The 22,666-nt window shown below is 36.5% G+C and overlaps 1 protein-coding gene across 14 annotated transcripts in view; it reads right to left on the bottom strand.

Moving 5' to 3' along the window:
- Ipk1 (Inositol phosphate kinase 1) overlaps positions 1–22,666 on the bottom strand; it is a 1,778,442-nt gene that overhangs the window by 570,931 nt on the left and 1,184,845 nt on the right. For all 14 annotated transcript variants that reach the window (XR_011334445.1, XM_069837977.1, XM_069837964.1 and 11 more), the window contains one exon: positions 5,495–5,521. The gene's annotated coding sequence lies outside the window, so the exon portion shown is untranslated. The remainder of the gene's footprint in view (positions 1–5,494; positions 5,522–22,666) is intronic.

The raw sequence follows: 22,666 nt of genomic DNA, 5'->3' as shown, positions 1-22,666 counted from the left end.
CATCCGCGGATTTCTTCATTGGAATAGGATGCTCTCTTATTCGAGACTGTTCGACAGGACCCCTTTCTGACTGCTAACGAAATAAGAGCAGCATCTATCTTTCCCGGCTCTTCACAGACTGTGATCAGCAGGTTGAGGAACCGCGGTATTAGGAGCCGGAGGGCTGCGCAAATGGAAATATTGGGGGAAGCACAAGCTGTCGACTGTCTTGCCTTCGCTACCTATGGAGTGGATTTCGATTGGAGAAATGTAATTTTCTCCGACGAAACAACCATCTCGAGTGATTACGAAGGTCCTGTCCGTGTCTATCGTGAGGATGGTCTCCGACAAGACCAGCGCTATGTGCAACGACGTGAAAGATGGGGGCGCTTTAGCATATCGTGTTGGGGGTGGATGTCTTACGATGGACCTGACGTTATAGAACGCATCGATGGCCGGTTTAATGCGGGAACTTACGAGCACATTCTGGAAAATATATTCCTTCCCTCAGCCCGAGAACGTTTTCCCGAAGGAACATTGCTGTTCCAGCAGGATAACCATCCCGTGCACTATGCTGCAAGCATTCAAAGATGGTTTCAAAGGAGACCCGAGATCGAAATCATTAATTGGCCTCCGAAGTCATCTGATTTGAATGTCATCGAAAATTTATGGGCGGAATTGAAAAAGAGAAGGATAGCCACCTATGCCCACCGACGCCCTCGAAATCGAGACGAATTGTGGGATCAAGTTGTTGACACCTGGGAAGATCTCGCCGGGGATCAGAACTTATTCCACAATCTCGTGACATCCATGCCGGATCGACTTAGAGCTGTAATAGAAGCTGATGGGATGTGGACAAGATTTTATGTTAACTGGTCTCTCTTTGTTTCTTATGATTTTTGTTTGAGGAAGAATACTTTTAACTTCCAAGTAAGATTTATTTTTTTTACGAGGTTCAGCCCACTTGTAAGACCCAGAAATTGGGCATTAATTATTCAATATTTTTCGACAAATTAGACAGTCGAGGAACTCTGAACAAATTAATTACACCTCAACAAAAAAAAAGTTTCACCCGGTATCGAACACGAGATGTTTCGGTTATACAGTGGAACCGACACGCTACTATATGAGCTACCGAGACAAGACAGTGACAGCAGCAGTCCAGAATGTAGATCCCTTAGCAGGCATTTGCCATTCGGTACAGTAAAGCAATGATATTTTGTGACTCGAGCTATGTTGTGAAATCGTGGCCTTAAATAGCAGTCCTCTCCGTGATCCTTATTCTGGTCCTTGTCCTTGTTGTGGTCCTTGTAACAATTCTTGTACTATTTGTTATGGTATGTATCGTTACGTCGATATCGAGTGAACCGCGCTGTAGAACTTTAACTTCCGACGACCAAGAATCGTCTCATTCTTTTTCAGGTAACTGTACGTACATGTCAGCTGAGTTCAAGCTCCCTGTCCATAGTAGCTCTACTGCCGAGCGGATGGTAGTACAGTACAAGGCATTCCACAATGTCATTCACAGTTTAGGAATATCATATGTTATTAATTTATGGAGAAAGTCGTCATAATTCAAGTGAAGCAAGAAGGATGTACCGTCAACATTTTCCTCAAAGGTTGTTACCTAATCGGCGAACTTTTGTAGCAGTTTTTCAACGATTATTAGAAACTAGAAGTCTCTTACCCGTTTCGAAAATCACACAACCAGAAATTTGCTTAAAATGGTACTGATTTACGGAAGCGGGAGAGATTAAAATGTTGCATTAGAAAAAAGTTCGTGTGATTTTGTGCAGAAAACAGTTATTGTTTACTTTTTAGACTTACAATTAAAGCTGGAGCAATATTGTTACATAAAATGTAAATTTACCATAATGTTCTATTAATGAGGTTGGGGGTTTGTATTTGCTGCTCGTTTTATGTAAACTACTGTATTGTCATGGTCCGCTCTTGCATTAGACCAGAGCATCTGTTTTGTACCGGTATGTCTGTACCCGCTTGTACTGTGTACTTCTAAACCCCCTCCACCCCATCCAGCAACGTTGCCAAACGCGTAATATTGTAAACTTTCATAATTAGTTAAATATTGCAATTAGAAAAAAATTGTAAGGACATTTTTCTTCCTTATGGCATGGATAATCATCAGTTAAAATAATGGCACTTATACCCCTTACAACCTGTAGAATCTACAATGAAATATTTGTTTTACTATCACTGCGACCTAGTAGACCTATTCCGCTTACTTTTCGGCTAGGTGCATATCCAACCCACACCACTTGACTACATTAAGGCTCGCTCAAAATCTAGGCTTCGAGTAGGCATCCCCTCTCGTCTTTAAACCACCCTTCATGCTTCGCCGGTCGGTTAACACAGGCCTGCAAAATTATTATTTTGTTCTGCGAAATGAAGTTCAACATGTGTCTAAGCCGAAATTTGGTGTGCTGAATTCAAATCTTTTTTTCCGTTTTCCTGTACCACTTTTTTTTTTTTGTAATAAGGAAATCGATTATTTAATGATTTAGTGATATTAAATTTATAACCAGTATTATATTACGTATGAGTGAAACAATAGGTAAATAGGAAGAATTTTAACAATACTGCTACAACACTCAAAAGTGAGTTGTATATAATCAACATTTTTAACTCACCTGGTATCATGTTTCCATCCCTTTTATGTCCTATGCAATCTTTCACCTTGTTTTTCACTTAGTGCTCTTAAGATTTTCTGGGAAATAATCCAGATGAGTGCACAGAAAATGTGACTTCAAGCTCGTATTACACTTAACTCGCTGCAATTTTTCAGTATGACTTTACAGTGTGTTCATATTGGGTATGTTTAGGCCTATTATTGTCCAGAAACTTATTACACGACCAAGGCCAGTGAAGTCCTGCAGCCCGGAGCGCCACTTGTACTTCCCCCGCTTTCCTATGGCGACATCGCGATAGTTCACATTACGCCCGCGTCTTCTCTCGCCTCGGTCAAGTTATGATATCCTCATGCCTGAAGCTCGAAGCCCTGCACGACACTTATAAAAATAGCATACGTATGAGTTGGAGAATCTATGGACCGTCAAAAAAGCCTTCCAGCACTTTTTCTTCCGACAAGAATGGAATTTTCTGAACTACGTACTGGTAGCAAGAGCCATCTCTGCCCTGCGCCTTGATAAACCGCTTTCATATACCTAATTAGATGTGTAATTGGGATACCAAAACTTTTTGTGAGTCAATTAATGAGGGATTTGCTATATTTTTAGTTTTCGTCACTAAGTCTCGCCTCTTAGGCGAATTTGTAATTTTACAGCGTCTTCCTGTCTCTAATATCCCATTCACACAAAAAGCATGAAAATGTTATGTACACCCCTTGCTGTACCAATAAATACCGCATACCTTCATATCAGGGCACACATAACGTGTGTTCATTGTATTTTACTTTTTCTAGTATAAAGTTTACACTATGATAAGGTTCTTTAAGAGACGTTGACAGCTATTGACACTGACGCAAGTTTATTTCCATTATGAAGAACACACTTAAACTTGTTTTGTTGGAATCAGTATTTCGAGTCACATAATATTCCTAGACGACCAATGAAACTAGAAATATCGCAACAATACTCACCCCACCTTTATGTAAAATTTCTTGAATTTTTCCTCACGATTTTTATCCATGAATTAAACGATTTTTTCCTTTAATCTTGAACCTAAAAGTTCACTTTTCTTTAGTAATGCCAAAGTTGGGTACCAAATCTTTCAATTCACATTGAAAGAACGTCAATTTTCGTCTTCCAAATATGGTGACAAATGTAGATCATCTTTTTATTCTATAGTGGAGATCGAAGGAGTTCCACTATCTGGTAACGTTGTTGGTTGTATTGGAATTGGACCATCTGGTCTATTAGGCACGGATCTTATTGCTGACGGCGGGTTTGGAAACATAATTTTTTTCTTATTAAAACTAGATATTTTATATAGAAAAAATACCAATCATCATAATGATTTTGTTGCTAACTCCAAATCATTCGAATACCAAATAACATAGATAAATGAATCCCTTTATGCTACTCTGAGAATTTATACCCAAGTTTTACACACGACATTGGGCAAGAAAGCTTCATCTTGATTCTCTACTTTAATTTGAAAATATGCCAAGCATAAACGTTTGACAAACGGGTGATGTTTTTGTTATGTCCCTTTATCACATAATACCCACATATCGCACTCCCAGTCAAATTCTGTCATATGTCGAAAATCACATATTATTTATTATTGCGCAAGTGGTGAGTGGAGGAGGCCAGTCCAATAACCGCTCTGGGGGAAAGCATTGCTTGAAGATGAGCGTCTAAAATGCTCACTTTCTGTCACGCGCATCTTACCCCATAGCGGCCGTGAGCTGATGAAGCCCGTAATACGCTCCCACACTGATAGCTCCGCCATTTGCTTGTCGTCAGCTCCACCCAAATACGTCGACTTACTTTACAGACTCTAGAAACGGATACATATACACCGTTTCTGGAATCTGTAAAGTAAGTTAGCACTTTTGGAAGGAGCCGATGAGAAGTGAATGGGCGGAACCTATCAGTGCGGGAGTGTATTGCATGCTACATCGGCTCGCAAGATGCGCGTGACGGCATCTTAACTGCAGTTGAAGAAGCTGGCGTGTTAAAATGAACAGATATATTAAATTATACGCCATGGTCAGAGTAATGTAGCTGTCAAAATCCGAGTTTCATACTACAACTCGTTCTCAAGATTAGTTGATTTCAGTAGCAATGATTGGAGATAGTGACGTCACAGGTGGCTTGCCTGATGTGTGCCAGTCTTGTCCTGTCGCTCGCCTCGCTCGTAAGTAGTATTGTTTCTAATTATGCCGAGAAGTAAACAGTAGGAAAATAAAATTAACCATGTCGAGGGTTCAGAATGACAAGGCTATATCTAGTGTTTATTAAATTTTACAAGAGAGCAATTTAAAAGTTTGGTTGTTAATATAATCAATGCACATAAGAACCTCTTCAAACTAACTTTATCACGCAAAATAATTTAGATATCAACATATAATTTCTATGGTAGATACAGTAGCTGTGAAGTACAGAATTCAATGCAACAAAAATGTCAATTTTGCTAAAAATGTCAGATAGAACCTTGTCATTCTGAGCCCGCGAGTATTAATTCCACGATTACCGACTTCTATATTCGATTCTGAAAGACAAAAATTTTTTAGAAGATGTGAAGAAAAATAAACATTATTTTCATACAGGGAAACCAAAATCATTTCAAAACGTTACACTCAAACACAAATGTAAAAAAAAAAAAGTGATTTTACTTACAATGGGACGGTCACAAATCATTTTATCTACTTTTAATTTTAACAATTATATATAGGAAGAAAAAAAGACAATTAGTTAAAATGCGTATCTACGGCTAATAACCTCACGAATGGCAGAGGAAAATTCTCAGAAGTGTTAAGCCTATGATCGAGGAAGACTCAGCTTTGGAACTAGACGATGACCCATAAACTTACCGAAATGTATAGCTCCTGTGCCTCGTCCTGAAACAATAGAAAACATGCATTGTTATTCAAAATTTGCATGTTACTTTATAGTACCAATTTTTAAAGATAAACGTTCCCAACTAAATGTAAATTAATTATACACTGAATGTGCCACGTCAATAAGTGATCATGCACCAAAGACAAAAATTTAAATGAAATTAATTTTTGTCATAAAATGTGCACATAATTATGTTGCCAATAAAATACAACAATCAATTTTGGGGACTTGCCGCTGTAGCAAAGATCAAGAAGAAAAACATCTCTCGCATATTTGTGACTGCCATTAGTTTCAGATGCCCAAACTAATTCAGAAATTCAAAGGCGCTTAGTTAAAAAAGACCTCTTACTATCAATGGACCTTAAATGACAATACATACAGTAATACCACAGTCTAGTATATACAGTCACGAAGCTTGAGTTGTGAGGGTGCTAGGAACAATAGACTGCGCCGGTACTATTTCGCATTGTCTGTAATGAGGCGATATTAACGATCCTAGTAGTTAGCAACTATCTATGGATGCATATTTACTACGGATTGAGCTTCGTGACTGTATATACTAGACTGTGGTAATACGATAATTTGTTTAAAATAGGTCTAAACCTACATTGCTATCACACATTTTGTGTGAGATTTTATGCTCAGGCAAGGAAAACAAGAATAAGAATAAACTCTCCAGTGTGACAACCCTACATTTTACAAGTCTACAGACATCATTCGAAGAAATTACTAAGTGAGGAGAATTTGAACCGTTGTTGCCATGAGGCTCATTTTCAATATCTTATAAGGGGGGATCTAATAAAATTACTCTAACTTGACCCTTTTTACTGTGAAAAGAAGCCCTTCTGCTTCTAGAATAGTCGACCTGCTTGGCGAGTTGGTATAGCGCTGGCCTTCTATGCCCAAAGTTGCGGGTTCCATCCCGGGCCAAGTCGATGTAATTTAAGTGTGCTTAAATGCGACAGGCTCATGTCAGTAGATTTACTGGCATGTAAAAGAACTCCTGCGGGACAAAATTCCGGCACATCCGGCGACGCTGCTATAACCTCTGCAGTTGCGAGCGTCGTTAAATAAAACATAACATTTAACATTTAGCTTCTACAGGGACATCATTTTATTTTTACTAACATTTCTAATATCAATCTGACTATATCTTTGGATCAACGGTTGAGAACCGGAAACACCGTTTGCTACCCCCTTCCACGACTGGAGTTTGATGATACTCGCGTAATATACAAACAAATCACTTTACTAAGTATAGGAGGGAAGAAAAGTAGTTCATCCATTTACGTAAACTAGGAAATATCGCGATTTTGAGTTTGATAATTTTTATTAGTTTTTTGTTTAATCAAAATACAGTACAGTATTAACAATGAGCGTTTTTACTCACGAACTGAGCTGTCCATGCGGACGTATTCATTATGCAGTCTATATTATACTGTCTAAAGCATATTAGCGTACAATATAGACAATGAAGTTAAATTGAAAAATAATCATAATATGGATATTTAAACACATTTTTGAAAATGGTGACCGTTCATTTCGATACAGGCTTCAATTTTGTCTTGATGTTCATATAATCATTAGTGTTTTGACAATATATTTTTTCATGCCGGTAAGCAATATATCTGATATGGCTGCTTCTGCTGAGATACTGTCTCCAGTTCATGTGCAGTCATAACCTCACCATGAAAAGAGATCTCCTACCATTAGGTCTATTTTGTTTTGCATTGTAGAAAAATTTGGCATACAATATATTCCTGAAGAGGAGGCAATAATGGAAACAAGAGAGAGATAATAATAATAATAATAATAATAATAATAATAATAATAATAATAATAGCAGTAGTAATGTGTTTATTTCATTATTTTGACTTCTATTCACTATTCATGAAAAAGACAAAAATGAAAATAAAGGGAATAAAACGATATATCAATGAAGCAGATACGTATAAAACCTAACCTAACGATATTATATATATATATATATATATATATATATATATATATATATATATATAAAACTTAACCTAACGATATGTACAAAACCTAATTTAACAATATAAACCAATATAAGGTATTTACAAAATCTAACCTAAGTCTATAAATTAGTAGAACGGATACATGCAAAACCTAACTTAACGATATAAATTAATGAAAAAGATATGTACAAAACCCAATCTATGTAAATCCATGGATCAGCTATGTACTGTACAAAACCTAATCTAACTTTAGTATATAACTGCAAAAATTTTACCAGCAGTATCACTACCTATTTAATAAAATATTATATATCTTAACTGACTGAAATATTCTAAACTATCAACAACAAAAACGAAAAACTGAAATAAAACAACTTTAAATATATATTTTCTTTCTCACGCGATCAATTTTATTAGGTTCTCAACTCAAATCACAAGCGTTATAGTCTGTGGGTTACACATTAATTTGTTATTGTTTGTTCATTTGTTTTGAAAGGCATTGTGGGACTTCTGTTACCAACCAATTGTAACTATACACTTTGCTGGAGTAAAGTGACAGTTCGTAAAGTGCACTTCTCCAATTGTATATGAATACCACTAATATGAAAAAGCCACTTTCGTCAGAAGTGTCACTTTGCAATGTGGTGATATAAAGTGTCGACTATGAATACCAGCCTTAGAAAAATGTTTTGTCGCACAGATACTTTACATGTCCCAGAAACGAGACAGTGCGCATGATCAGACATACAACGAAACATAACTCTAATTTTATTACCACAACTAGAACAGTCCTTCTCTTGTGAAAGAGATTCCTCGCCATCTGACCATGCGCACTGCTTCCTTTCTGGGACATGTAAAGTATCTGTGCGACAAAACCTTTTTTCTAACGCTGTAGCAACATGGCGTAGGCCTGTACTTCGGCGGTCTCCAACCATACTTACACAGTTCACGTCTGATTTTCAGTAAACATGCTAAAACAAGCAAAGCTTGGCTTTTGGAGTTGTCCTATAATAGAAAAATTGGTACCGAGCACTTCATTAGGAAAGAAGAAAATACATTGTATCATAAAGAAGTAGAATTTTTCATTTGAAACACTTAAAATATTTACAGTCATTCATTGTAATGTCTAGAAACTCGTAAAGCATGCAATGAATATAATTTGATTTATTTTAAATCTATAGCGAGATTTATTCTTCTATTCGTTAATTCCAAACTTTAATTAGATCTAAACATTTAGATGTGTTTCAATTATTATAAAAATCAGGGGTAGGCAAATCCTGGGAGCCAGGTAGCCATGTACTGTATGTGGTGCCTGAGTTTTCTTCGTAGATTTCAACGTATCTTAAGACTTACAAGGGAACCTTCTATCATGGTGAATTGAAAAGGCGGTAATGCCATATATTTTTGGAAGGAGGAGGCAAAAGTAAGTCAGCAGGTGAAATTTTTCCGCCTGAGCTCCACAGGGACAATTGTTATGGGACTTTAAATTTAACATAGCAGTCTGTGGGAAGTGACTCAATGTGCACACTTAAAGGTTAAAATGAAGTTGTTGTTTTAAGTCACTGCATTACAAACGAGATATTGCAGCTATTGTGCGTTTTAAATAATATTGCGTATTATCGCTAGGAGGCGATCACGTACTTTTATTACGGAAAGGTAAATCTTTCTCGAGATAGTTCTGGTGTTACAGCTACTCTTACATTTCATTTGTACCACATACAAAATGGATCCGAAAGTTGTGGTTCAGATAGTGGTGCGCAAGTTTGGCACTAGTGACGCTAAAACGTCAGTCGTATTCATCCTGATGTTTCATCAGTTGAAGAATGAGTTAAAGGGCGAACAGGAGGCCGTGGAAACGTACACGTCGCTCTTATTGATAAAACACCAGATTTGGACGTGGAAGATGGGTAGCAAGATTATGGTGACATAGAAGACGAACTAATGACGAGACGCCAGGAAGCAGAGGACGCTGAAGAGACGGAGACATCGCGTCGTCGCAAATCAGCACGTCTTCTTACGTCCCTCTCCTAAAAGAATCAAAACGTAGTCGACGACGATTAAGAGCAGAAATCGCTCGACTATACGAACGATACAGTCAGCGGAAAGAGACGATCCTTCACCTCTTAAAAAAATCGATTCCTTCTCATCACACGGAAAATACTTTACGATTACGATGCAAAAGTGAAGAAGAAGAAAAAGAAGAAGAAGAAGAAGAAGAAGAAGAAGGAACCTGGAATGGCTGACATTAATGCCATGGTTCTAAACATTTCAAAGAAATGTCAAGTACGAACGCTCTCATACATGACAGAATTATCAGGCTTTGGGGTATACATGTGAAGGCTCAAATTGATCCTGACGACCGTCTTAACTTCAGAGCTTCTGACTAGTGGGTATGGAGATTCCAGCAGCGGAATCGTACCGTTTCTCGTTCTGTGACGCATAAAGTGAGTAGAAACTTCGCATCAAAGAGACAGAGGTGAAGCGGAAATCAGACAGCTTCGTGTCGAAGATGAAGCAGTTGTTCATCGATCGTGGCTTCACTCTTCGCTAGATCCTCAACACTGATCAAAGTCGATTTGAAAAAAGATATTCGCTCCGGACGAACCCTGCTTTTCAAAGGAGGGAAGAAATTTTATGCCACAGTAGGATCAGAGGCTGCGACGATGCATCCCTACATGATTATCCCAGTCATTTCCATGGACGGACAAATCTCATCCCCAATGTATCTTCTGTCAGCCGATTCACAGAAAATGTTCTCTAAAAATAAACCTGCTGACCCGTATAACATCAAATCATAGCCTATGCTTCTGATTCAGCGAATATGCGGAAGGCAGATGTGATGGATATGCTTTCGCAAGTATTTTCGCCCAGAATTTCTTCATTGAATGAAGATGGATATCCATAATGTTTGCAATTAAGATGCACAACAGCTGAATATCTCGTTTGCAATGCAGTGACTTCAAAAACAACTTCATTTTAACCTTTAAGCATGCACATTGAGTCACTTCCTACAGGCTGTCATGTTAAATTTGAAGTCCCATAACTTTTGTCCCTATGGAGCTCAGGCGAAAAAATTTCACCTGCTGACTTACTTTTGCTTCCTCTTTCCAAAAATATACGGCATTACCGCCTTTTCAATTCACCAATATAGAAGGTTCCCTTGTTAGATTTCTTTAATGCCACTAAGACTAATACCTTAATGTTAACGAAAGCAACTGTAGAAAGAAATTCAAATGTGTTTTTAAAATTAATATTGTTATACAGGGACATCATTTTATTTTTACTTCAATTTTTATTGTACCTGAGTTTTTGAATGTACTTCACTCCCACCCCTTCTACTAATGAAGTTCAACCGTCCTCCACACAGATCCATACCGCATATACAGTCACAGTAGCCTTACGGTCATAGTAAACAGTACGTTCCAAACACATTTTCGCGTTTTCCAGTGACGGAAGAGCTTTCAATATTGCATCATTTTCCATTTGCCTACGTCGCTTCCCGGTTTCCCCCACCTGCTTCTATTCGCCTCTCTGTAAATGTTACTGGCTGGGCTGTCTTAGCTCTTTTCTGAGAACATTAATTTCTGTTAGGAATTGGACGTCTACGTAATATTATACCCATACAATTGTTTAAAATAACTTAAATGAAAAGGCCTCGTTAAGTAATTAACTGTCACGTGATATCCTCCCTTTCTACGACGCTGCGACGTAACCACTTGGACAGACAGTAGGTAGCATGTCTGAGTAATTTTATCTTTTCGGATTGGGCAGAAGTGAAGATTGAATTTACAGTACGTAAGGCCTCTTTTATAGAGTAGGTACAGAATTATTTCAACATGAGTTACTGATACGAAGTACGAACCTGGTAATTGGAATTACGTACACTAGTCTATAGTGCGATAATATGCACATTAGAACTGAAGCCTGTATCGAAATGAACGGCCACCATTTTCAAAAATGTGTTTAAATATCCATATTATGATTATTTTTCAATTTCATTTCATTCTCTATAATGTACGGTAATGTGCTGTAAACAGTGTAATATACACTGCATACTGAATACTTCCGCATGGAAAGCTCAGTTCGTGAGTAAAAACACTCATCGTTAATACTGTACTGTATTTTGATTAAACAAAAACCTAACGAAAATTGTCAAACTCAAAATCGCGATATTTCCTAGTTTGCGTAAATGGATTAACTACTTTTCTTCCCTCCTATACCTAGTAAATTGATTTGTTTGTGTGTTACGCCAGTATCATCGAAGTCCAGTCGTGGAAGCGGGTAGCAAACGGTGTTTCCGGTTCTTAATCGTTGATCCAAAGGTATAGCCAGGTTAATATTAGAAATGTTAGTAAAAATAAAATTATGTCCCTGTATATCTTGCGCATCAGAAGACAGTATTCTCACTACATAGCTTCAGTGAAGAGCACAGAGCGTCTCAGACAGCGTGTGTTTGCATTGCATAGATAAGTAATACTACTTAATATATTTCAGTAAATGTATCTTTATCTTCGCTTGAATGGTTTTTTCATTACATATGTGGGCAAAATGAGCTCGCTCCTGAAAATGTTTGAGTTTTGTCCTTCCCTGGTAAAAATAATCTTTTATTGCATTAATCTGCCTTTAAATAAATACTTTGCAATTGTTAAGTTTCACAATATGTAAGTTCACAAAACTAATGTAAATTTAATACAAAAGAAAACTGTGCTTGACTGCCCTACAAGGTTCTTAGCCTGACTATCTGTAGAAAATCAAGCAGTATCTCAGAAACTGGTTGCAAATGTGTTCTGTTTAGATTTTTTTCAATTTTACACACAGAGTGACTTACGAGGATTTACCGTCACTTACGGAGCTTATTCCGAAGACATTCTGAGCAAAAAATGTCATATAAACATTTGCCCTCATAGCAATATTTTCTAAGTTGCATTAATTTGAAGTTGTTAGTAAAATACCTTTTTTCTTTAGTTTTACGGGTAAAAAAAAATATTACAAATAGGAAAATAAGTATTCAGAAGTGTCATTTCTTTAATTGGTCTGTGTTCTGAAGTTTAAAATGTGTTGTTAATTGCTTTGCACAGATTTTATTTTTCAATGTTTAACTAAAAATGATATCGTTATTACGCACTTATCACAAAAATATTGTTACAAATCATTCGACTTTAGTAACTTCATTCTTTACAGTTTAATTATGCATCCTAATGTACAGTCTTAAAGAATTTACAAGAGTGGCGTGATTTGTAATATTTGTTGTGATAAATGCGTAAGAAAATGTAATTTTGTAGTTAAAAATCGAAAAAAAATCTCTACTAACCAACTATGGAATTCACAACGCATTTTTGGCTTCACTATACTAGCCAATTAAAGAAATGATACTCCTGAATATTTCATTCTTTATATGTAATATTCTTTCACCCTTAAAACTCAGGAATAATGGTATTTTGCAAACAACTTCAATTTAGCGTATTTATGAAAATATTGAGATTCGGACAAATGTTTATATGACATTTTTTGCTCAGAATGCCTTCGGGACGGTAAATCCTCGTGAATCACCCTGTATAATTGCTACGCAGTTAACAGTAGCGATCAGGGTTATGTTATCTATGCTCTAGTGACGATAATAATTGCAAAGGGAAATAGGCGAACCCCGAGAAAAATCCATTAGTACCCGTTCTGTCCACCACGGCCTTCGAAGTCGAGTGGCCACCGTACAAGACCGAGAGGATAACCAATCAGCTACGGTTGAGGTCCTGTTTTTGACATGAGCCTCCGCTAAATAATAATTATTACTATGGTCCCTACCAGTGGAACAAGATGACTATCACCAAGAAGTCGTTTCACGTTAAAGTTAACGAGTATTAAAATTCATGTTTACTGTAGCCTACACAGTCTACTGTACGTGCTTCTCTCTCGCTAGCATATGGCATCGTGTGGAGCGAAGAGATACTGGTGATTGCATTGTTGAGCGTTATACTAACCTGTTTTCTTGTTGAGAAGGATAACGGCTTCAGTTTATGGCGCGAATTACCGTTATAGCAGTGCTAACCGAGAAATATAATGTTATTCTCTACGTTTACATTAATGGCATTTCTAAGAGTAATCTTTATGTACATCCATATAAATGTGCATACATGTTCTTATCAAAGAATCCATTAGCCGTGTAGTAGCCTCATTATTAGCAGCAGAATGAATGCTGTCAAGGTTGCCAAGTCAAGAATGAGAAATTACTTCGAAAATTTGCCGAAATTTCAGAAAAACAAGCATAATCTTGGAAAATTTCCCAACGCTCATTATTATTATTATTATTATTACTATTATTATTATTATTATTATTATTATTATTATTATTATTATTATTATTGCAAGACTAAATATTACCACATCTATATTGTGAAAAATAGTAGAGCCGAAACCATGTTGAACGGACGGTAAATAAATTGAACTTAACAATGCCGTGCAGTGAATACTTTAGGGCAGCGGTGACCAAAACTCGAGCTGCAGTGATTACACGCAACAGACAGCCTATGAAGTAAGGAGACGGAGGAAAGGTACTTGACATGAAAACTACAACCAGTAGTGATTCCTGTACTAACATCTTGGTCAATCCTGCGGATAAAAATCTCAAGCCTTGCTGTGTCAGTAATGTCACTGTTGTCATCAAGAGCCAGAGAATAATATACGATTTTTCTTGCTTCTTTTTTTAACCTTCCCCTTGAATATAATCAGGAATTTTCTAAATTCTTCTCTCGATACTTGGTTGAGAAATTCGTAGTTATTCAAAATTAAAAACTTCTTATGAACTCATTACTCTTTTGAGAAATTCTGTTCTATTAAAATGCTTCGAGCACGAGATATTTCAAACCCCATTAGGTAGCTGACTTCCTTATTCTCATCTTTCTCTTCCAGGCTATGATTTAAGACATGTCAATTCCTGGCGTTTAACAGTTCGTTGGCACATAATATTGAATCAGTTTTCCTACAATATGATTATTAAATGAATAACTAATAAATAGTTACCCTCATCTAAAGATTAAGAAGATTAAAACTGAGATAAAACCTAATAATTTTATCCTTCTATGAAGAAGATCTAAAAATATCAATATTCATGTACGTACAGAAGAATTATAGCAACACATACTTAGTGGTCAGTAATAATAATAATAATAATAATAATAATAATAATAATAATACATTATTCAGCGTGGCAATTAAGGTTTCTATATACTCCTAATTCAACCAGGTTTCTATATACTCCTAATTCAACCACTGAGCAAAGTAAACATATTACATTTTGTTCGACAGAACAACAAAAAGTTCTCCTTCACATTCTTTACGAAACCACCTCTTACTGCTTGTAGAGACAGAGTCTGTAGAGCGATATGATACCGCCACTGTTTTCCTTCAGTACGTGAATGAAACACACAGCAATATACAGGAAACTCCTCGTACCCGTTTGAATGTCTGTGATTACACGATGTAATCACAACACCCGTTAAAGCTATTACAAAACGTAACTTATAAATTTAACATTTACGTGCTGAAATGTTTTGATATGTACATGAAAATTCAGACCAGGTCTTCAATGCTTTTCGTATTTTTTACGTAGGTCTATCGTTGTAAAGGCATTTTGTAATACGGCAACTGAAATAGGCCTATTAAGTGCACTACATATATTATTGTCACGTGTTTACGTCTTCATTCTACTACTTAGTACTTCAAATCCATAAAAGATCAAGAAATGTTTTTTCCGAGACTCGGAGTCACCCTTGTAGGTCCGAGTTTAATTGGACAAAACATTACATGGACACGTATTTAATAGGCTTGAGTATAAAATACTTTTTCAAAATAAAAATAAATCTGAAGAGCCATATACGTCACTACAGCAAATATTACATAAAAAGTATGGCGTATATTTTGAATGATTTAGTGTTATACTTGGATTTTGTTCCTTTTCAAGTTCTTGAAAGTTTCATTATATTCTGCCAACGACTGTTCCAAAAATGCTCTTCACCCCAGCACGGCAACTCTGTATTGCAGGTGCAAGAACCGCAGTGTTGCCAACTGAAGTGAACGGGAAGACGCCAAACAGTAGTTCTGAAGATGTAGATACCTTATAATCATACAGGAAGTTACATTTTTGTCACTAGAGTGCTAAAAAGGTCGCTAACTCATTTAATCACTGGAAGATTTAGCGAGAAAGTCACTAAATTGGCAACACTGGCAACAGGTAAAAACACAGAAAGCGGACAGGCTCAGGCGGCAGTGATTCAATGGCATACTGTATTTGCGTTATCAAGCGCAACAGAAGCATGAAGCATGTTGACAAGTCTAGTCTACATTTCAAGGCGGAATGATAAGATATGGAATCGAAAATTTTCCTTTCCACTTGCAGTCTCAGAATCTCTTATTGCGCAGTTCTTAAAATGCAGATGAGAGGATTTTATTTCTGTATATTTAATCCGGCTCTTTTGGCTATGTGAGCATTTTGCTAAATATCAAATTGAAATGACAATCACCAAAATAGTAGGGCTTCCAAGTTTGTCCTTCTCTCTCGCTGACATACGTGTTGGCTATTATCTGCTAGAATAATACACGCTACTCTGTAGAGAAACTATTTGTCAGACCAGTAGTTCAATTATGATGGAATAATTACTGTTATGCCTTCCTAAAGTCAATGAATTTGTAATCCTATTCGAGCATATTATTTGATTTTTAAAAGTTCCTAAACCTTTCTTTGAATGGAGGTATAACGCCAGGCAACTTATCCCTTCTTAAAATAAAGTAGACTTGTATTTTGGAGTACAAAAACCAGTTGAAAATATTGTAAATAGGGCCGGGAATCGTTAAAAGGACATTCTTTTCAAAGAAACTATATATTGTGATGCATCAAATGAAAGCCTCAAGTCTTAAGAAAACGACCGTTCTCATTTCAGCTGATAGTTCATCCTTCTCAAAAGTGGTAACAGGGCTACTTTAGGGCAAAATGGCTGGTATTCGACCATCCGAACGACACTATAATGTATATAGTTACTCCTCCCGGGTTTATATTTTCCATTCATAGAATAAGAAATGTCATTTATGACAAAATGTAATTGAAAATATTCGAAATAGTAGGTGAAATTTGGAAAAGGATGAGTAGAGCCTAATGTTTACAGCTAATGTGATATTTTCAAATCAGTTTACAATATTTTTTTCGTGTTCGTTCTATGTTTGTAATGCAATAATTTAGTAGTAAATGAAATAAGACTGAAGTGTTGTAAAATAAACTCCACTTTCCTGAAAGTAATAGCAAGTCTAGCAAATATTTCTTCAATAAGACCGCTTACATGTGACAGTTAACCATGACAGTTTAAAGTACTGTACGTATTCAATTTCATTTAAAATATGTATGTATGTATGTATGTATGTATGTATGTATGTATGTATGTATGTATGTATGTATGTATGTATGTATGTATGTATGTATGTATGTATGTATGTATGTATCTCTATACAGATCTACACGCTGTGACCAAAATTTGCACATTAAGCCTTTAGAACTAGGAAAAATACATAAGCTACTTTAACATTGGACAAATAGACTTTGAATTATTAAAAAAATAAATAAAAATAAATGTACGATCAAATATGAATGTATAATATTAAAAGAGCATTTTCTACACTCAATTTTTGTTAATTTCTGTTATATTCTACATAAAAAACTGAAATAATTCATAGCTATCCAACACTTAACATTGTTACAAACTTATATGTGTGTGTAATGTAAAATAGTTTACTTATTGGAGACAGAACATTTATTAAGGGAGTGAGGGCTGCAGACAAAGTATGTGAGGAAAAGCTGCAGTTTACAAGGTAAACAAGCATCTCAATGTCTTCAAGTGGATGTAATAATAATAATAATAATAATAATAATAATAATAATAATAATAATAATAATAATTTATATACAGATATTATTTTACATCTTGATTACACAACTTGTAACACTGTATCACTTCGGAATATGTATGGTAAAACTTTTAACACAGGAAAGTCTTACCATACATATTCCGAAGATATTATTATTATTATTATTATTATTATTATTATTATTATTATTAGTAGTAGTAGTAGTAGTAGTAGTAGTAGTAGTAGTAGTTCTTCGGATATACTCGGCTCGCGAAGCAGTTTGACACAGGACGCGTGGGACAGAACACGGCTCTGAAGCGCTTTCAACCAATGTCTCGGAACATTCTCTGTTTCGTTGGTTCTCTTATATACTGTACGTAGGCTCGATACAGCAGAGCAGTACGTACTCAGCGTCGAACTACAGTTACTATATCGAAACATTCAGGTACGAGTGTTTCGAATTGCAGAACATTTCAGTGTGCCGACATACTGTTTCGAAACATTCATTCAGTAGCCAACACTACAGGCAAATTGGTACACGATCTAGTGATTAGAAGTTGTGCACCGCCATCTCTCGTAGTTCCAAGTTAGAAATTTTACACGAAAATCTCTGACCCCACCAGGAATCGAACCCGGGCGGCTAGTCTGGACGCAGACGCGCTACTACAGAGCTAACTCGGCAGACAAATAGTCGAATGTTTCCGTAGATATTCCCATAAATTGAAAAAGGTATCTTATTTGCTTGGATGAAAATAAATTAATATTTGTTTCTCATATTCATTGTTCTTAAAATTAAAAGTTAAAATTTCAACAGACGAACTGTAGGCCTACATCTCTCCTGTGAGAATTTTCTGACGAGCATCTGGCACATTTCTACTGCGTTAATGTGCCGTCTATGTCCAGTCCAGTGGAGCTCTGTGCTCTCCACGATGATTGGTCGAATCTGTCTGCAACCTCGTTTCCTCCATGTTATTTACTGTATGTGAGCAACTACTGCATGAGTCAGAGAAGTTACCCGAACGTGTCATTGTACAAGGCACGGAGGCAGAGCTTCCGTGCTGTACTAAACCAAACACGAAAGAGTGGCCAGCATAGGATTCCAGGTGCTCGTATTACTGGGATCAAATCCAGGCGGTCCGGGTTCGATCACCGGTTAAGTATGAGTGGAATTTGTGTTGAAAAAAAAGACGTGTCAGGTCTCCACTTCCTACCGCCGATGTTGCATCTGCGAACTCAAGGCGCTTCGCCGGATTAAAACTTACGTACTACATAAGCTATATTCAAATGTAATAATTTTTCGAAATTGGACATTCTTGTTTAATGACGAACTACTAAACACGTCGATTCAAATTATTCTTACGAATTCGTCTCCGCTATCTGCATGGCTGGTGAATCCCTCAAATTTTAGTTTATTTCATCGCTCCTGACTGATGTTTATGTTTTCCTTCACACATCTGCTCTTATTGTGTACGTGTCAAGAGAGGGAATGTGGGAAGGAGCATCATGTGGAAGTTGAATGTTTGGTGAATTCCCGTCACATAAAATTAGCTGTGCCAGTGTATCTATGGTAAAATTATGCACAGTTAAATAAAAATGCAGTTGAATATGTTGTGTCTTGTGTAATGCTGGAAAAGCTTGTGAATATGTATATTTATGTTTTCTCAGAAATCTAATAAAAGGATAATAAATAAATTATTATTATAACTGTAAAATGCAGAAAATTAATACAACACAATAAAACAAAATGAAGGATAATAATTCACATGATGAACTGATTCTATTGCCAAACTTGTTAAAACAAAATTACAATAAATAAATAAACAAATATTGTTAGCAAAGTTACAATAATTAGAATTCCTATGTGAGCTATGAATTTAGAGTTTAAATCAGTTTGCCGCAACAAACTCCAGTAATATTTAACCTTGCAGCCCCGTGGAACACACGGTTCCTAATACATAACAAATCCTCAGCCTCATCTCGCCAAATACCATTTTGCTATCGCTATTTCAACCGACGTTAAATAATCTGTAGTTATAGAGAGTCATTAAATAACCTAATAAAAAAAACTTTTTGATCACACAAAGAAAATATGTTTTACCCAGTACGAGGGAGTGCAGACGCTGACACTAGGACTAACCTCTCCTCCCCACAATCTTTCGTTCAGCCACTATACTTGTTTTTTGAAAGATGGGACATGACAGGAGCGTTGCGATCGGAAAAAAAAATTCAATGTCACATAGCGTGGTAGGCCTGTTGCTATGGTAACAACAGTCGAGTTGCCAAACTTACCGTTCCAGTTGGCGAATGCTTAATAGCTCTCTTGGGGACATTTATTGTGCACACAATGTTAGCATTGATACGTTTCGTGTTTGATTCTCTGTCGATTTTTGTATTTTTTCTTACTTTCGCGTCAATTGTTAATGAATGTGTTAACGTCAGCCATCTTAACGTCAATTGCTAGCTTCCATCAGCTGACAGAATGGTAGTCCATATTGGCAACATAGCACTGAAGTTCCAAGCTCGGCAGCTTAACTGTCATGTCTCATCTTAAAAAAAAACAGGTATAATGTAACTTGCCGGAACCAGCACCGGTTCGTGGTCGTAACGATTAAAGGTACGTTTTCCTCGGTGCGACTATTGCGATGATCGTTCAACGATGATCGTGCAACGATAATCGTTGAGCACTATTTCTTTGTAATTTCTAGAGTCGCGGCAGTTGCTCGGAGGAAAACAGCTCCATAGAAAATACAAAGAAATAGTGCTCAACGATTATCGTTGCACGATCATCGTTGAACGATCATCGCAATAGTCGCACCTAGGAAAACATACCTTAAGCAAAGTTAAGCAGTGGTGTGACCATACCCATCGAGTATCATCTAAGCTTCTATGCCATCCTGTGACACAATTTCTTAAATGAAATGAGAGAGTTTTTAAGATTGAAGATAGAGAATACAGATACAATGAAAGTTTGTGACGCCAAGGGCAAGAGGAGAAATCCCTCTAAAAACGGTCACTTCAATTATCATTACATTCGATGTTTTTTAGTAGGTTATTTTATGACGCTTTATCAACATCTTAGGTTATTTAGCGTCTGCATGAGATGAAGGTGATAATGCCGGTGAAATTAGTCCGGGGTCCAGTACCGGAAGTTACCCAGCATTTACTCATATAAATATACTAATTTTACTTCGTTATTTAAAGACGCTGTATCAACTACGAGATTATTAACGTCGATGGTATTGGCGATAGCGAGATAATATTTGGCGAGATGAGGCCGAGGATTCGCCATAGATTACCCGACATTTGCTTTACGGTTGGGGAGAATCTCGGAAAAAACCCAACCAGGTGATCAGCCCAAGCGGGAACCGAAACCGCACCCGAGCGTAACTCCGGATCGGCAGGAAAGTACCTTAACCGATCGAGCTACGCCGCACAGTGTGCAATAACGCAAATCTAGGTGGACAAAATTCATAACTTCTCTGCATATCAACGGATTGTTATGAAACTTGGTACAGACCTTATAGATAGCACATATTCTTTGTGTGCAAACTCTGACTACGATTGTGTAAGAGGAACTACCCCTTTATACGGGATGATTTTAGACAAAAATAATAACTTCGCTCCTATCTAATAGATTTTATGAAAAATTTTACGGAAGTTACAGGTAGGATATATTTTTTCTGCATAAACTATATTCACAGTTCCAAAAGAGAAAGTACCCCTTTACAGGGGGTGTATTTACACAAGATTAACTTCTCCCCTACATAACAGATTTTATGAAACTTCGTACAGGAGTTACAGGTAGCATATGTTTTTGTGTACAAATTCTGATTACATCTTTATGTTACCTGTAGGCCTAGTAGTTGTACAAAGTTGCATAAAAATATATTACAGTATATAAAGGAGAAGTTGTTAACTTTGTCTAAATGCACCACTATAAAGAGGCAATTCCTTTTATAAAACATAATCAGACTTTGTAGACAAAAAAATATATATATTCCACCTGAAACTTCTCTACAAGTTTCATAAAAATCTGTTAGATAAGAGAGAATTTATTAATTTTGTTTAAATGCATCTCTAAAAGAAGTAATTCCACTTATGGAACCGTAAATATAGTTTGTATACAAAAAATATATGCTACCTGTAACTTCCGTACAATGTAACATAAAAATCTTTTAGATGGGAGAGAAGTTATTAACTCTGTCTAAATGTACCTACTATAAATGGTAGTTTTCTTGTGCAAACCTAATCAGAGTTTGTACACAAATCATATGTGCCACCTGTAAGTCCTGTACAAAGTTTCATAACAATGCGTTAGACTGCAGAGAAGTTATTAATTTTGTCCAGCTAATGATTTGCGTTCTAATTCACTGTGCATTTGTTAGGGTTTGATAAAAATGTGTCCAATGCATTTTTAAACTGATTTCCATATTATGTGAATAATATTGTAGGCCTAAAACACTCTCACAGTGATTAAAAAACTTCCTTAATCAATTATTCTTTTCTGCTGTTAAGCCAAACATGGAACAGTTACCGTATGCCCCACCACTGAAAAAAATTAATTACTGATAAATGCGCAAGAACGAACTTTAAAACAAGGATTCAACACTCCAAATGATGCTGTATTAAATAGTAAAAAATTGTTGTAATCGGACGTGACCGGCTATACTAGAAGTCACATTATATTTGGAGAACTTTAAAAACATAAGTTTTTCAGTTGTAATATTTAAACCCTACTGTAAGAAGGAAAATACTTTATAAACTTGTAATTGAAGTTACATTAGTAAGAACGTACCTATACGAACAAATTCCATGTTTCAGAACACAATAAATCATTAACAATTCGCTCTTTTTCACCAACAAAGTAAGCTTCTCTCTCTACGGCTGAGCCGGAGCTAGAAGTGTTAGGAAGAACTCAAAGTTTATACCCTTCTAAATATGGTTTACCGCTGATAAATCAGTAAAAGCTATTACAACATTCTTCAGATATTAAAGGACACTAATTCATATTCACCTATGCTTAACTAAGCAAGTCGAAATTTGATTTTTGTCCACCTAGATCGAGAAAATTGCACACTATGCGCCGGTGGCTTGCTCGTATTGGGTTGATGGAAAACTCCGGATAAAACCTCAACCAGGTAACTTGTCCCGACCGACCGGGAATCGAACCCGGGCCACCTGGTTTCGCGGCCAGACGCGCTAGCTGTTACTCCACAGGTGTGGACAATTCGATGTCATACACCAAACTCGAATTCGTGAAAAGCCAAGTCTGAGCTC

Source organism: Periplaneta americana, chromosome 10, assembly GCF_040183065.1.
Source record: "Periplaneta americana isolate PAMFEO1 chromosome 10, P.americana_PAMFEO1_priV1, whole genome shotgun sequence".
NCBI lineage: Eukaryota > Metazoa > Arthropoda > Insecta > Blattodea > Blattidae > Periplaneta > Periplaneta americana.
This window is presented reverse-complemented; position numbering and strand designations above follow the sequence as displayed.